The sequence below is a fragment of the Eurytemora carolleeae genome, unplaced genomic scaffold (assembly GCF_000591075.1).
Source record: "Eurytemora carolleeae unplaced genomic scaffold, Eaff_2.0 scaffold359, whole genome shotgun sequence".
Lineage (NCBI taxonomy): Eukaryota > Metazoa > Arthropoda > Copepoda > Calanoida > Temoridae > Eurytemora > Eurytemora carolleeae.
The window spans coordinates 165467-181186 of record NW_019396374.1 but is presented as its reverse complement, the minus strand read 5'-3'; the positions used below and the strand labels follow the sequence as shown (position 1 = coordinate 181186).

At 30.9% G+C, this 15720-nt stretch overlaps 1 long non-coding RNA gene across 1 annotated transcript; it reads right to left on the bottom strand.

Annotated features, from left to right (window-relative positions):
• Positions 1-11608: 11608 nt before the first annotated feature.
• On the bottom strand, positions 11609-12173 carry LOC111701987 (uncharacterized). The gene is made up of 2 exons (XR_002765322.1): positions 11778-12173; positions 11609-11743 (listed from the first exon to the last, which is right to left on the bottom strand). It is a non-coding gene; the product is annotated as an uncharacterized LOC111701987 (long non-coding RNA).
• Between the last annotated feature and the right edge of the window lie 3547 nt (positions 12174-15720).

Below are 15720 nucleotides of genomic sequence, written 5' to 3'. Positions count from 1 at the left end.
CCCCCCCCCTTATGCCCCGTATTGGTATCGTGTCTAAACAAAATGAACTCCCAGAGTTTGTATGTATGTATTGTATAACGCGTAGGCTACATGCTATAATTTGATAAAATCATAAAATATAAAAAATGACGTACAGGTAGAAAAGGGAAGGACTGATAGTGCTGAAAAATAAAGAAAAAAAGGAAAAGTGAAAAAGGGAAAGGAAAGTTGAAAATTAAGAAAGTGAATGAATGAAATACAAAAAAAGAATATATTTGACAAAGAAAATAATCAAAAAAAAATAAAAGTTAGGAAATTAAAGATAATATAAAAAATGTGAGATATCCTTGACCCCTGTTAAAATACTTTTTAAAAAATCGGTTTTTTTGTTTTTATTTATTTGTTTTTCTTAAGATCACTGGAGATACATGCAACCTACATATACAGTTTTCCTTACGGCTCTCACACGTCCTTGCAAGGTTGCGTACGTGTGTTTGTGCGCGCGTATGTGTGTGTGTGTGAGCGCGTAGTTTGTGTGCTTCTCAATGGAATTTCTGAACCCTTCTCCCGGATCTTTTAAACCTGTATACACACATACACACAACTAGACACACAGACAATTAGACAAACAAGCACCTAGACGTTTCTACGGACAAACATACAACAGCAGTGAAATCTCATAGTACAAACAAGAAGATAGATGAAATTCTAAGCCAGGTCCCGTCAAACTTAAATTTAAGATTTTATTTTAAAAAATATTTTCGTTAAATATCCCCTGCAGAGGTAGTGAGTGCATGAATACTTTTTAGTTGAAGTACTACTCATATACACTCTACATTCTACACTCTACACTCTACACTCTACACTCTACACTCTACACTCTACACTCTACACTCTACACTCTACATTCTACACTCTACACTCTACACTCTACACATTTTAGTTGTAAAAGATATTGTAATAACCCCCATATCTTGGAAACCAAAACCTAAATGTATATATATCATGCTGTAATCACCTGACCGTACTATCGGTTAGTTTTAATTTTTTCCTTATACACAAATATAGTCTAGTTGGATATGAACTCTGTTATATTATGGAGAGTTGTATCTTGATAGATACATACTTAAGAATACAGAGAGAGTTGTATCTGGATTGATACATAGTTAAGAATACAGAGAGAGTTATATCTGGATTGATACATTAGTTAAGAATACAGAGAGAGTTGTATCTGGATTTATACATACTTAAGAATACAGAGAGAGTTGTATCTGGATTGATACATACTAAAGAATACAGAGAGAGTTATATCTGGATTGATACATAGTTAAAAATACAGAGAGAGTTGTATCTGGATTGATACATACTAAAGAATACAGAGAGAGTTATATCTGGATTGATACATAGTTAAGAATACAAAGAGAGTTATATCTTGATTGATACATAGTTAAGAATACAGAGAGAGTTGTATCTGGATTGATACATAGTTAAGAATACAGAGAGAGTTGTATCTGGATTGATACATACTTAATAATACAGAGAAAGTGTATCTGGATTGATACATACTTAAGAATACAGAGAGAGTTATATCTGGATTGATACATACTTAATAAAACAGAGAAAGTGTATCCTGATTGATACATACTAAAGAATACAGAGAGAGTTATATCTGGATTGATACATACTTAAGAATACAGAGAGAGTTATATCTGGATTGATACATACTTAATAATACAGAGAAAGTGTATCCTGATTGATACATACTAAAGAATACAGAGAGAGTCATATCTGGATTGATACATACTTAAGAATAAAGAGAGAGTTATATCTGGATTGATACATAGTTAAGAATAAAGAGAGAGTTGTATCTGGATTGATACATACTTAAGAATACAGAGAGAGTTATATCTGGATTGATACATAGTTAAGAATAAAGAGAGAGTTGTATCTGGATTGATACATAATTAAGAATAAAGAGAGAGTTGTATCTGGATTGATACATACTTAAGAATACAGAGAGAGTTGTATCTGGATTGATACATACTTAAGAATACAGAGAGAGTTGTATCTGGATTGATACTCATTTAAGAATACAGAGAGAGAGTTGTATCTGGATTGATACATACTTAAGGAACTATTGGAGTAAGGCATTTGTTACATACTCTTTATCTACTCTTTTAGGTCAATTTCAATTCAAATTCTTGATTTATTTTTTCTATTTTTTTGTGTCTAGCTTTATTCCGTTATGAAATTCATTTAAATTTCTTTACTGTAAATATATTATGAATATTGAACAAAACTTAAAAAAAAAGGATGTTTTACAGTTTTACTCTACACTGTATACCGACTGTATGCTATGAAAGTACAGTATAAAAGTGTATGGTGCCCCTCTACCCTATGATTAACCTAAAATGAAGATAAATGACTGCAATATTTAACCAAAACTCTCCTATAGGGTTTAACAGGAAAATCCGTGAAAATTTGAGAACCAGATCATTAAGAATTCAGTTGTAGCCGTCTGAACCTGTATAATTGTATGTCTGATATTTAAACCATTATCAATACTAAAGGGCATTNCCCTCCCCTCTCTTTAAGCGTTTACCACTTTCCTTCAATAGTTTCTCTTTTAATTTTGAACCCTATAAAACTATAAAAATTAGGGACAAAGAAAGTAAATGATAATGAAAAATGTAAATGAGAATGAGGGTGAATAAATGAGAATGAGGGTGAATAAATGAGAATGAGGAAAGTAAATGAGAATGAGGGAAGTAAATGAGAATGAGGGTGATTAAATGAGAATGAGGGTGAATAAATGAGAATGAGGGTGAATAAATGAGAATGAGGGTGAATAAATAAGAATGAGGGAAGTAAATGAGAATGAGAGTGAAAAAATGATAATGAGGGGAAATAAATGATAATGAGGGAAGTAAATGAGAATGACAGTGAATAAATGAGAATGAGGGAAGTAAATGAGAATGAGGGTGAATAAATGAGAATAAGGGTGAATAAATGAGAATGAAGGAAGTAAATGAGAATGAGGGTGAATAAATAATAATTAGGGAAGTAAATGAGAATGAGGGTGAATAAATAATAATGAGGGAAGTAAATGATAATAAGAGTGAGTAAATGATGATGAAGGAAGTAAATGAGAATGAGTGTGAATAAATGAGAATGAGGGAAATAAATGAGAATGAGGGTGAACAAATGAGAATGAAGGAAGTAAATGAGAATAAGGGTGAATAAATTAGAATGAAGTAAGTAATTGAGAATGAGGGTGAATAAATGATAATGAGGGAAGTAAATGAGAATGAGGGTTAATAAATAAGAATGAGGGAAGTAAATGAGAATGAGAGTGAATAAATGATAATGAGGAAAGTAAATGAGAATGAGGGAGAATAAATGATAATGAGGGAAGTAAATGAGAATGACAGTGAATAAATGAGAATGAGGGAAGTAAATAAGAATGAGGGTGAATAAATGAGAATGAGGGTGAATAAATGAGAATGAGGGAAGTAAATAAGAATGAAGGTGAATAAATGAGAATGAAGGAAGTAAATGAGAATGAGGGTGAAAAAATAATAATAAAGGAAGTAAATGAGAATGAGGTTGAATAAATAATAATGAGGGATGTAAATGATAATGTGAGTGAATATATGATAATGAGGGAAGTAAATGAGAATGAGGGTGAATAAATGAGAATGAAGGAAGTAAATGAGAATAAGGGTGAATAAATTAGAATGAAGTAAGTAAATGAGAATGAGGGTGAATTAATGATAATGAGGGAAGTAAATGAGAATGAGGGTGAATAAATGAGAATGAGAGAATTAAATGATAACGAGGGTGAATAAATAATAATGAGGGATGTAAATGAGAATGAGGGAAGTAAATGATAAGGAGGGTGAATAAATAATAATGAGAGAAGTAAATGATAATCATTTTCATTTATACTGTCTCTCTGAAAATCTAAATGTAAAAAACGAGGGTTTAACATTTGTTATGCATTAAGCATATTTAACCTCCCGATATCTGAAATATTCGCATATTCAATATTTTCATTATCATTTTGGCTTTTAAAATAGTAAAAAGTAAGAAGACATAAATTAAAGGTGATTTTAACCAACCTTACGGTTTTATGAAGTTTTCAGAATAAAACTTACTTTTAAATTCCAGTAAATTTGTCTTCTCTTTTCAACGGTTGTTACGTGCATGGTATGAAGCCAACTGCCAAATCAATATTTTTACAGGGTGACATAAGTTTTAAAGTTGTATGATCCAAACCAGTACAATGATGCCGGTCCAGTCTTTACCGTACCGGCCCGTCTAGTGTACCCAGTACTTATTTAACCCAACTAGTGTTATGCAAGGTGGGCTGAACTATAGTGGAATGTGTTAGAATATCCATGCAGGATATAATCCAAGAAAATTCTGGATTAAGACTCCAGACTATTGGTTTTAAGCGCAAATTTTTTATGTTGCGGCAATTTGAGCTTATTTGTGCTTCAGCTTGCGTGCACAAATTTGAGGACATTTTTCAAAATGTTTTACTCAAAATTTGCCCAAATGATGTTTGAGCAAAATGCAAGAAAAGCAAATAGACTGATATTAATATAAAATTACAAAGAAGGAAGAATAATCAATGTAAATTGTGCTTTAAAAAGTTTCGATAAACTTTTGCGCCAAATTGATGTTTCCGGTGGAAACTGGACATTTTATTAATCAAACGTTTTATAGATTCGACATTCTTTGAAGGAATTTCAGACATTTATGACATTTAAACGATCAGACATTTTAGAAATATGTTATTACAAGAACAGATGAGTTGAGAAAGTGGTGAACATAATTGGATATTAGCAATCATTTAGCAATTGTCAGGGACGTATTCAGGAATTTGTGGGGGGGGGGGGGTGGCTTTATGTATTTAATGTCCTATCAATATATTGAGTAAGTATGTTTTTTTTGGTAAAAACATACAAAACTGTTAGTTTTTGGTTCATTTCTGCTCAAATATCTTCTCTCAGTGGCCTAGTGTTAGAAAAGCAAATAATCAGAAATGGCAATTCTGTATTTTCCCTCAGACTTTGTCAAGGCAAAATTTGCAAAAAATATGAACATTTATTACGCAATGTCCATCCCTAGTTTGAGATAATCACTCAACCTCGAAATATTTATAAATCAGAATCACAAAACCTCTTCGTTATTTCTCTCTTTGAGTCACGGATCACGGACAAAAGGGAAGCTATGTCCAATTTTCAATAGCTTATTCTTTAAACTTTAAAAAAAAATGGATTTTTACGACTGAAGTCAAAGAGAATAAAAATTTAAAAACCCGGATTGGACTTAGAATGTTCAGGATTATATGTTACGTAAGCTTAAAGATGGGTGCGTTCAAATGGTTTTTCCTTTTTGTGAAGACCCGTTTCGTTCGTTTTTTTCAGTCTTTCAGTAAAATTAAATTTTTTTGTATTCAGATTTATCTTTTTTCCCTCAAGTTTGTTCATTTCCTAATTGAACTGCCGTTCAAAACATCTTTCGTTAATTGAAAAAATTCGTTCAAAAGTTCGTTCCAAAAAATCAGTTGTTCAAAAAATGATGTTAGTATTTTCAAAATGTTCATTATTTCAAGTTTTTTAAACAAATCGTTTTGTCAAAAAGAACAATAGTTTTTGTTTCATAAATAAGTGAAAAAAAGAAATCCTAGTTTGTCCTTTGTACTTAATTTAGTTCGAACGAATGATAAAAAAGTGTTGGTTAACAATAAAAATTGTTAGTAACCACAAAATGCAAACGATAATCCATTTTTCCGGCAATTGTAAAAAACATTTAAAGATAAACACACCGGTTTTGCGGACAACGATCAATTTGTGAAATCTAAAATTTTATTTTTATTTTCTAGGGGCAGGAAGCGTCCATAATCCTTGTATCTGAAGAAGACATTGTTGGCACAATACTACAATCATAATTGTAATTAATCTGTCTTGTTAGTATTCTTGTATTCTTGATACCTATATATCTATTTATATATGATATATATTTATATATACATCCCAAACTGTTTGATTAGTTNCTCAACCCCGGGACATGCGACTGCTTTGTGGATTTGGACATGATGGACGCTTAGACATTAGCAGCATTTGTTGCTAGAGTAGACATCGGCGGCAGTATGAAGGAGTTAGTAGTTCCAGATCAGAGGTGTTCACATCTCGACATTCTAAAGCTAACTGACGCTGTTCCCCACAAGTAGAGGCGGTTAGGGGGGGGGGGAACATGAGGAGACACATTTGGAGCGGATATAGTATTGTAGTATTGTGAATCTTCCGCGGTCAACTTCGCTACACAGTAGTAATCGTCTTCGTGTTTTCTTGAATTTGTTAACAACATTGTAAGCAACGTGAAACATATCGTGATGTACCCCAATATACACAATTATTTTGCAATAGAATATGGTTTGTTTTGTACATTTGAGGGGATAATGAGCGGATAAGCTTTTCATTTTCTAGGTTTCTATGTGTTAAACCAAGAAAAACTTAGTACAATATCTTCAACATTTATCGTTGTAAATCCGGCATTGACATCTTCGCCTAAAAATCTTGAAAAAGGTGATGATGTGTTTGATACTGGTCCCCGTGTATTGTTCACATTTTCTCATCTATTACCTTTCCTCCTGAGCCTGGATAGAATTTAAAGCAGGATTTCTTCAATCTTCTCCAGAAGGGATAATATAATCAGTTATAGGAGACTGTTCACATACTTCTAGATTGTCGGGAGGTTCCAAATATTGATTAGCGTATTTTAAATTAGATTTTTTTTGCGTTTTAAAAGCAAACGTTAAATTCAAATCTTAGTTTTAAAGAACAAAAAAGCTTTAACTTCTTTTATATAACAAAAAATTGCTTTTATTATACGTGGATATATATCAAAACTAGCAGAGCTATAAGGTTACAAAGTCGTAGCAGATAGGAGATGGCACACACGAATATAACTTATTGATTATGATTAATAATTAATTATACCAAGCTTAGTAATATTACATGCAAGTACCAATTTCTTTAAAACGAAAAATTAAAAAACAGAAGTTTAAAAATCCGCGAAACTAAGTTCGTTATCCGCATGTAAACTGTGATTTTCTGTTCTCAATATCTTTGCAACCCAATGTCGTAAACCTCAGATATTTCGATCTCATGAATTAATTTGGATCAGCTAATCTAAATTTAAAATATCAAACACCTTCAGCTTGCAAAGATATAGGGATTATAAAATATTAGTTTGTGGCAAATTCTCATTCCTTTCTTTGAAACAATAAATTGATTTTGTTGTTTTACAGTTGGTACCCTTCTACATTACCCGAATTCGTTAACACTCCCATTGAGCTGCTACCAGCTAACATAGATAGAAAGATAGGAAAGGAGTCATATTTGACTTTTTCTAAACCGGGGATTTTTTATCCTTACCTAGTGTAGTAAACACCTACTCCATAACAAGTTCTCGAAACGTATCTATCCAGGTACAACCCGTCCGCTATCAAAGTCAACCAGGACACAACCCACCTGGCTGCACATAGGGACACAAGCGTAGCTATCTAAATCCAGCTACTAATCCAGTCCTCTAAATAGCACACAGGAACACAAGCGTAGCTATCTAAATCCAGCTACTAATCCAGTCCTCTAAATGGCACACAGAGACACAAGCATAGCTATCAAACCAGCTACTAATCCAGTGCTCTAAATGCCACACAGGGACACAAGCCTAGCTATCAATAAGCTATATATTGATACCAAATTAACTGGGACGATCCTACCGGTTTATAAAAACAGAGTTTCAGGCTTCCTCTCAAACAGTAAACAGATCCTACCTGTTTATAAAAACAGGGTTTCAAGTTTACTCTCGTCTGAGAAAATACAAAATTAAACCGGTTTAATAAACCTAAATCTGTGGAAAATAAGTCTTAAAGGAATTGAGTTGTTGCCACATACTCCAATCTTCTAAACCCTATATCGGTGCAACCCAGTGTCGTAGACCTTTGATATTTCAAACTATTAATTCTGTGTGAAATACCAATGGTTTACACTATTAGGTTGCGAAGATATAGATATTAGAAAATTCGATTTTGTGGCAAAAACTCAATTGTTTTGTCTCAATGACCGCTTAGTCTGTGTAATATAATCTCCAATTTATTAAATCGTGGGCCGGCTCAGACTATAAAGGTGACAGTTTTCATATATTTCATTGAAAATTATAACTATATGATAATAACCATTATTTGAAACATATCAATAAAATTTCATGTTGTTTATACAATAGTTAATGTTTGATTTCCTAAATAAGTGGAGTTTGCATATTATTAACCAGGTTATTATATATATATTTCCTGGTTTTCTTGTAATTTCCTGGAATCCAGGCTCGGACTGGAAACATGAAAATATATCTCGAATGATGATTATAAAAGGCGCTTTATAGCCCTAATGTTCTAACTTAGAATTAGTGTTAAAACATAAATTCTGTTGTAGTACACACAAGAAAAACAAGGAGTTCAAAGAAACCTGGGAATAAAGTTAAAGGGACATGTAAGGGTAATTTCAAGCGACTCTCTATGCAAAGAGGGCTACGCCTGATTCACAACGGTACCCTTAAAAGCTTTGTCTTGTCGAGTATGAATTAGACATTGATGTTTATATTGTTGTTAACTGATTATTTTCATTGGTCGTTTCTCTATAAAAGTGACAAATATATGGGAATGATCTGAGACCGAATTTAGAGAATTTGAGCCGCGGCTTAAATTTGTGATGCAGCTCAAATATGGTTGGTTAAAATTGTTATTAATGTTTCAAGATTAAAGCCGAAACTCAATTGAAACCGGGTTTTTTTTTCGTTTAAATTATGAAATTGACTTTTTGAATTTTTGCGGATTTTCGTGGATTTTCTCATATTAATTTTTGTTTGTGATAAAACTGCAAATAATTTATTTTTGTAATTATTTTGATTTAATGAGCCGAACTCTGCGGCTAGGAGGGCTATGCACAGAACTGTGACACTCCCCAGTTTTAATCTTTGTGACAGAAACAATTTCAAGAACTGACGAGGGTCAACCAAGACCGAAATATATTTTCAATAAATGTGGAACTAACATCTACTTTTTTTTTACTCTATAGAGGTTTGGTCCATCACCAATTTGATCAAATAAACATATTATTTTTGCTTTTTCTCTTATATTAGTGTTTTCGGCAAATGCGTTTTAAATAAAAAATTATGAATAGGCAACTCCGAAAGTTTAAAGATTGTTAGATTATAAATCAACACAAAATCAAACTAAAGGACGACATTTCATTCTTTTTCATGTTTGATGAAACACACTGTATTAAGAATTGGCTTCCTGGGATTTGTCTGAAAGAAAGACACATATCTGTTTTTATTTTGATCCTGAATATTTGTTAGTGTTGATGAACCTGAAATATAATTAGGCTTATATATATATATATATATTTATCCATGTATAACAATCTCAGCTAGAGATCCATACTCTCTTGTTCTGGCATACTGGTCTATATTTATGTATTTATATATTTATATATATTTAGAATATTTATTGAGTTATGCAAGCAATAATAATATATATTATAATATATAACAAATATATGTACTTCTTATATATGATAATTTTAGATTTTTCATCTTTAAATTTATGTAATATATATTTAGTACTTATCAGATATTTTTATATTCATATGTATAGCTATAGCTCGCCAAACGGCCGGCTGGACCAAATAAGCTGCTTTTTAGGGTACCGTGGGAGTAACATTGGTTGAAAAAAATTAAAAATTTATTTTTTTAAATTAAAAGTTGTTGTTAAAACCTTTTTTTTAATTTCATTAGCAAAACCAGGTACTTTAGCTACTAGCTATAGTATCAAATAAGTTTAGATTCTACAATCAATATTTCTCATGCTTGTGCATTAAATTAAATCAAATTGGTTTTCAAGTCAGTTAGCTTTAACTTTGGACCCCATTTTCACCCTGTAAATGGAACTTTTTGTATTTGATATTTTTTACTTTGTGTTTTTTCTAACATTTCAAATAAAAAAGTACAATAAAGCGGTTTACGCTGGTTTAACAGATTATGAATTAGAGAGAAAAATTAAGACTGGAAAGGAATTTAGTCCTTGCAACAAATTCCGATTTTCTTATCCCTATATATTTGCAACCTTGTGGTATAAACCTTTTATATTTCAAACTTAGATTATTATATCTAACAGAATTCATAGCTTGAAATATTTAAGGTCTATGACATTGGGTTGCAAAGATATAGGGATTAGAAAATCAGAGTTTGTAGCAAAGACTCAATTCCTTTGTAGAAACAGAGGAATGTTCTTTGTTGAAGTTATTTTACGTGTTCTCCTCTGTCTACTGTTTGCAGTGTACTGTGTATTAAAGAAAACAATTACTCTCCACGTACTCTAATTTTCTAATTTATGCTTGAACTGTCAAATTTTGTTACATCACATAGTCAAAGTTTGACTAAATAAGGTTGCAAAGATAAAGAGATACGAAAATTAAGGTTTGATGCAAGTAATCATGTTTACACCATATTTTCTTTGTTTAGAATTTATTTGAAAAACAGGTAGAAAATTAGTTTCTGTGTTATATGCCGAGAACTCAAGAATATTTGAATTTATCTATTCCTACATTCTCAACCTGCTGCAGAGCTATTTCAATAAATTCAATGTTAAAGTTTGAAATCAAGTTTTTCCTTTATGGACTGCACGCGTAACAGGACCCTCCATTTACTGATTGGCATGTCCGATTCACAATGGTGACATTAACACTTTTTGATCATCCATGGTGGAGAACTTGCGACAGATACATGGATATATATGTGGCGGTTATGAATGTCGTCTTCCCTCCTCTGGAATCCTACGCGGCAGGAGGGAGTTTTAGAACACGAGAGATATTTCACCAGACAAAAAACAACCTTGTATCTTAAGATAAAATATAAGTTAGTTATCCTAAACCCTTAATTACGCGATCGTTAAATGTATGATTATACAGAGTGAGTCAAAAAAAAGTGTGATTAGTGGCGCCTTTTTTGTGCAACTCTCCTGTTGTATGGTATTTTTTGGTACTCCCAATTGCCCAAAAAAATCAACGAACTTTTTTTCTCTCAAAATCAAAAGTTCATAAAAGCAAACAGTGTATAAAACTATTTTATTCGAAATCTAAAATTTTACAAAGATTGAATCACAGAATCACAGAAAATTTGAAAAATTGTAATGAGAAAATTCGCAATATTGTAATAAGAAAATTTGCAATTTTTTCAGTCCTGTTCTAATTTTTAAGGAAAAGTTGTTTTTTCAGGTTTCAACTAAACAGCGTGTATTTTTAACTTTAGAATATACTAAGAAGAAAGGAACAAGACAATTCAATTAACTTTTCCTTAAAAATTAGACCAGAACTGAAAATTGCGAATTTTCTTATTACAATTTTGCCAATTTTCTGTGATCTGTGATCTCTATAAAATTTTAAATTTCGATAGAAATAATTAATACAATTGTAGAATTGTTAAATATGAAAGGAACCACCCTAAAAGGGGGATCAATATTCTAGTAGTCATCAAGTCACGCACCAATAAAAGAACAAAGTAGTTGAACATTTATATTGAAAGTGAAACAAATACTAAACTAAACTAAACTAAACTAAAGGTTTTCCTCTTTTTGGCTGGATACCTCCTTTGGCTAGATACCTCCTTTGGCTAGATACCTCCTTTGGCTAGATACCTCCTTTGGCTAGATACCTCCTTTGGCTAGATACCTCCTTTAAGTATCCCCTCCAGTAACATATCCCCTCCAGTAATATATCCCCTCCAGTAACATATCTCCTCCGGCAATATATCTCTCCCTGCAACATATCTCCTGCAGCAACATGTTGTTTTCCCACAGCTCCGATCCAACCAAGCAGTTTCCATTCCTGTGGACTGACTGCTTCTTAGGTTGTCCATCCTTCCACTGTGGGGAGTTGGCAAAAGTCTTCATCCTCTCCTTGTGAGAGCTGGTGCACAACTAAACTTATTCTTTGTTAGGTCTCCTTTTATATCCTGTGATCCTGTCTTATCAACACATCCTTATCGTGTTTGGCAAGCTAGAGTATCTAGATAAGGCGGAGGAGGGGGGTCTACCCAACCTCTTAGGATGAGGTAGGGGGTGGAGGTTACACAATAATTAATGCTTTTCTGAACTTTTGATTTTGAGAGAAAAAAAGGTTCGAGGATATTTGCATTGGAGTAACAAAAAATAAAAATTTTCAAAAAATATTGAAAAAAACACCAAACTATTATGAAAAAGGCTTGACAACGTTTCGTTAATGCAACAAAGGTTTTTAAAAGTTAACGGAAGAGTCCGTTAACGAGCGGCCAAAAACCGTTAATTTTTAAATGTTAACTAACTGAAAGGGCATTCTTGAAAAAAATTGCACTTGAAAAAAAACTAATGATTTGTTTTGAAGTAACGACGACTTTCGTTTTTTTCTATGATCTGTTTTAAACTCTGAATTTTATACCAAATCTTATATTTATAAGTTTTGGTATAATTTTGCCACAGTTTTATATCAATTTCTCGAGACAGGAACTTCAGTATAGAATAGGCTTCGACCAATTCCGGAAGTTCTTAGGTTTCAGACTGTACCCTAGTTCATTGTTCCTTTACAGTCCCTTTAATCAACGGTAACTGTTAAAAATAACAGGGAATATCGTTAACAAAACAAATGTTCCGTTCTTAGCTAAATAACTAACGGCTACCTAAATTTCTTTTTAACGGTATTAACATATCTAACCGTAAACTATCGGCTTGAAAAAAGCCTGACTGTTCCCAGCCCTAACATTCTCACTCTGTAAATGGAGGCTCACTTGATATAATGTTAATTCCACAAAAAAAAAAAATCCACATGAAAAAAATGTATTCTGCATAAAAAAATCAATTCAGCTCATAATAAATAATTTCACATAAAAAATGTATTTTACATAAAAAAAAATCAATTCCACATAAAAAATAATTTCACATAAAAAATTATTCCACAACAAAAATAAAACTGCAATTTTTACGATCCAACAATGTAATAATATCGATTATAATTGCCTAAACATAAAATTTAATAACATGTAATCTAATGAAATAATTTTAAACTTAATCTAACGGAAATATAAATATTTAGATGTAAAAAATATATTGCATTGAAAGTCTCATAAATATTGAAAAGAATTAAACAAAGTTAAAGAATTCTTGTATTTTTCTTACAGCTTCACGTGATGTTATATAATCATTAATATTTATAATTAATAATACAATGATATAGTTCACAGAATATATTTATTATATGTTGTCCCCCACCCCCTGCTTTATCCTGAATCATAATTATGATTATAATGCAATTTTGAAAAGGCCGAATAAAAGAAAAGTTTTATTTTGTTCGTTAAGAAAAGAAAGTAAAAAAGTATTTTTTTTAAATGAAAATAACATTTTCGGGACAAACAGTTTTTTTATTGCAATCATTCATTTTTCTTGTTTTTCATGTGGATATAGATATTAACCCCCTATATTATTAATAAACTATACATTTCTTATCTCAAAATAAGCTTCAAGTCTGCATGATCTGGAAATTAATCTGGGCAAAATGAAAAATTGTAATGCATTAAACCTCAAAATATATCTTTAAAATCATTTTTACTTTTCACCTCTTTATTTCTCTTCAAATTGATAATATATTCCTTTCTCCCTCCCAGGGCACTTTTGCCATCTAAGTCTACACAAAAAATTAAATTTTAAGGTAAATGTTGTAAAAAAAAAATCTAAAAAAACCAAGAACCAAACAATACAGTTCAGATTCACAACTGTAACCTTTCAACCTTTGACAGCTCTGTTTCTCTTCTGTTTCTGTTTCTGTTTCTATTTCTTTTCTGTTTCTGTTTATTCTTCTTTTTCTTTTCATCAATTTCTTCTTCTTTTTCTTTTCATTTATTTATTCTTCTTTTTCTTTTCATTAATTTATTCTTCTTTTTCTTTTCATTAATTTATTCTTCTTTTTCTTTTTATTAATTTATTCTTCTTTTTCTTTTCATTAATTTATTCTTCTTTTTCTTTTCATTAATTTATTCTTCTTTTCCTTTTCATTAATTTATTCTTCTTTTCCTTTTCATTAATTTATTCTTCTTTTTCTTTTCATTAATTTATTCTTCTTTTTCTTTTTATTAATTTATTCTTATTTTTTGTTTTGTTGTTTTATGCTTTTTTTTTCTTTTCATTAATTTATTCTTCTTTTTCTTTTCATTAATTTATTTTTATTTTTATTTTCGTTAATTTATTCTTCTTTTTTTTCATCAATTATTCTTCTTTTTTCTTTTCATTAATTTATTCTTCTTTTTCTCTTCATTAATCTATTTTTATTTTTATTTTCATTAATCTATTCTTCTTTTTCTTTTCATTAATTCATTCTTCTTTTTCTTCTCATCAATTATTCTTCTTTTTCTTTTCATTAATTTATTCTTCTTTTTTTTCATTAATTTATTCTTTTTCTTTTCATTAATTTATTCTTCTTTTTCTTTTCATTAATTTATTTTTCTTTTTCTTTTTTAATTTATTTTTCTTTTTCTTTTCATCAATTTATTCTTCTTTTTCTTCTCGTTCTTTTAAAATCATTTTTCTTGAAAAAATCAAACTGGTCTGGTTTATGAGCCCTTGTTAAAAAGCGCCCTGATCTCTCTTTCCTTCTAAATGATAAATCTTTGAAGATGATTTTTCGGACTACTAAACCTCGAATAATTGTTTGTATAGTTGAACCGGGGGGTGGGTGAACAGAACACGGTTCAGAGGTTTCTCCGTGGTCTCGAGGTTATACACTAGTTTCTTCACAGAGAAATATATACCATGAAATCTCAGTTTAGTGTCAACAATACCCACGGTATATTCATAAACTCAATTATACTCATTTCAAAAATGCATCCTCAAATAATCGTCTCAATTTTAGGAAACCGTTAATTCTTTGATTTTCCGGCCTTATATCGGTTTAAATATACGATCTCATCCAATTCTCATCAAATTCTCATCCAATTCTCATCTAATTCTCATACAATTCTCATCAAATTCTCATCGATATGTTCATTCACCAAACCCTTTTCGATAAAACACTTGAATAACAGTATTTTTTATCATGCATCCTTGTTTTCTAATGTATCATGTATCCTTGTATTCTAATGTATCATGTATCCTTGTATTCTAATGTATCATGTATCCTTGTATTCTAATGTATCATGCTGTATCCTTGTATTCTAATGTATCATGTATCCTTGTATTCTAATGTTTCCTGTATCCTTGTATTCTAATGTATCATGTATTCTTGTATTTTAATGTATCATATATCCTTGTATTCTGATGTATCATGTATCCTTGTATTCTTATGTATCATGTATCCTTGTATTTTAATTTATCATATATCCTTGTATTCGAATGCATCATGTATCCGTGTATACTAATGTATCATGTATCCGTGTATTCTAATGTATCATGCATCCTTGCATTCTAATGTATCATGTATCCTTGTATTCTAATGTATCATGTATCCTTGTATTCTAATGTATCAAGCATCCTTGTATAATAATGTATCATGTATCCTTGTATTCTAATGTAGCATGTATCCTTGTATTCTAATGTATCATGTATCCTTGTATTTCAATGTATCATGTATCCTTGTATTCTAATGTATCATG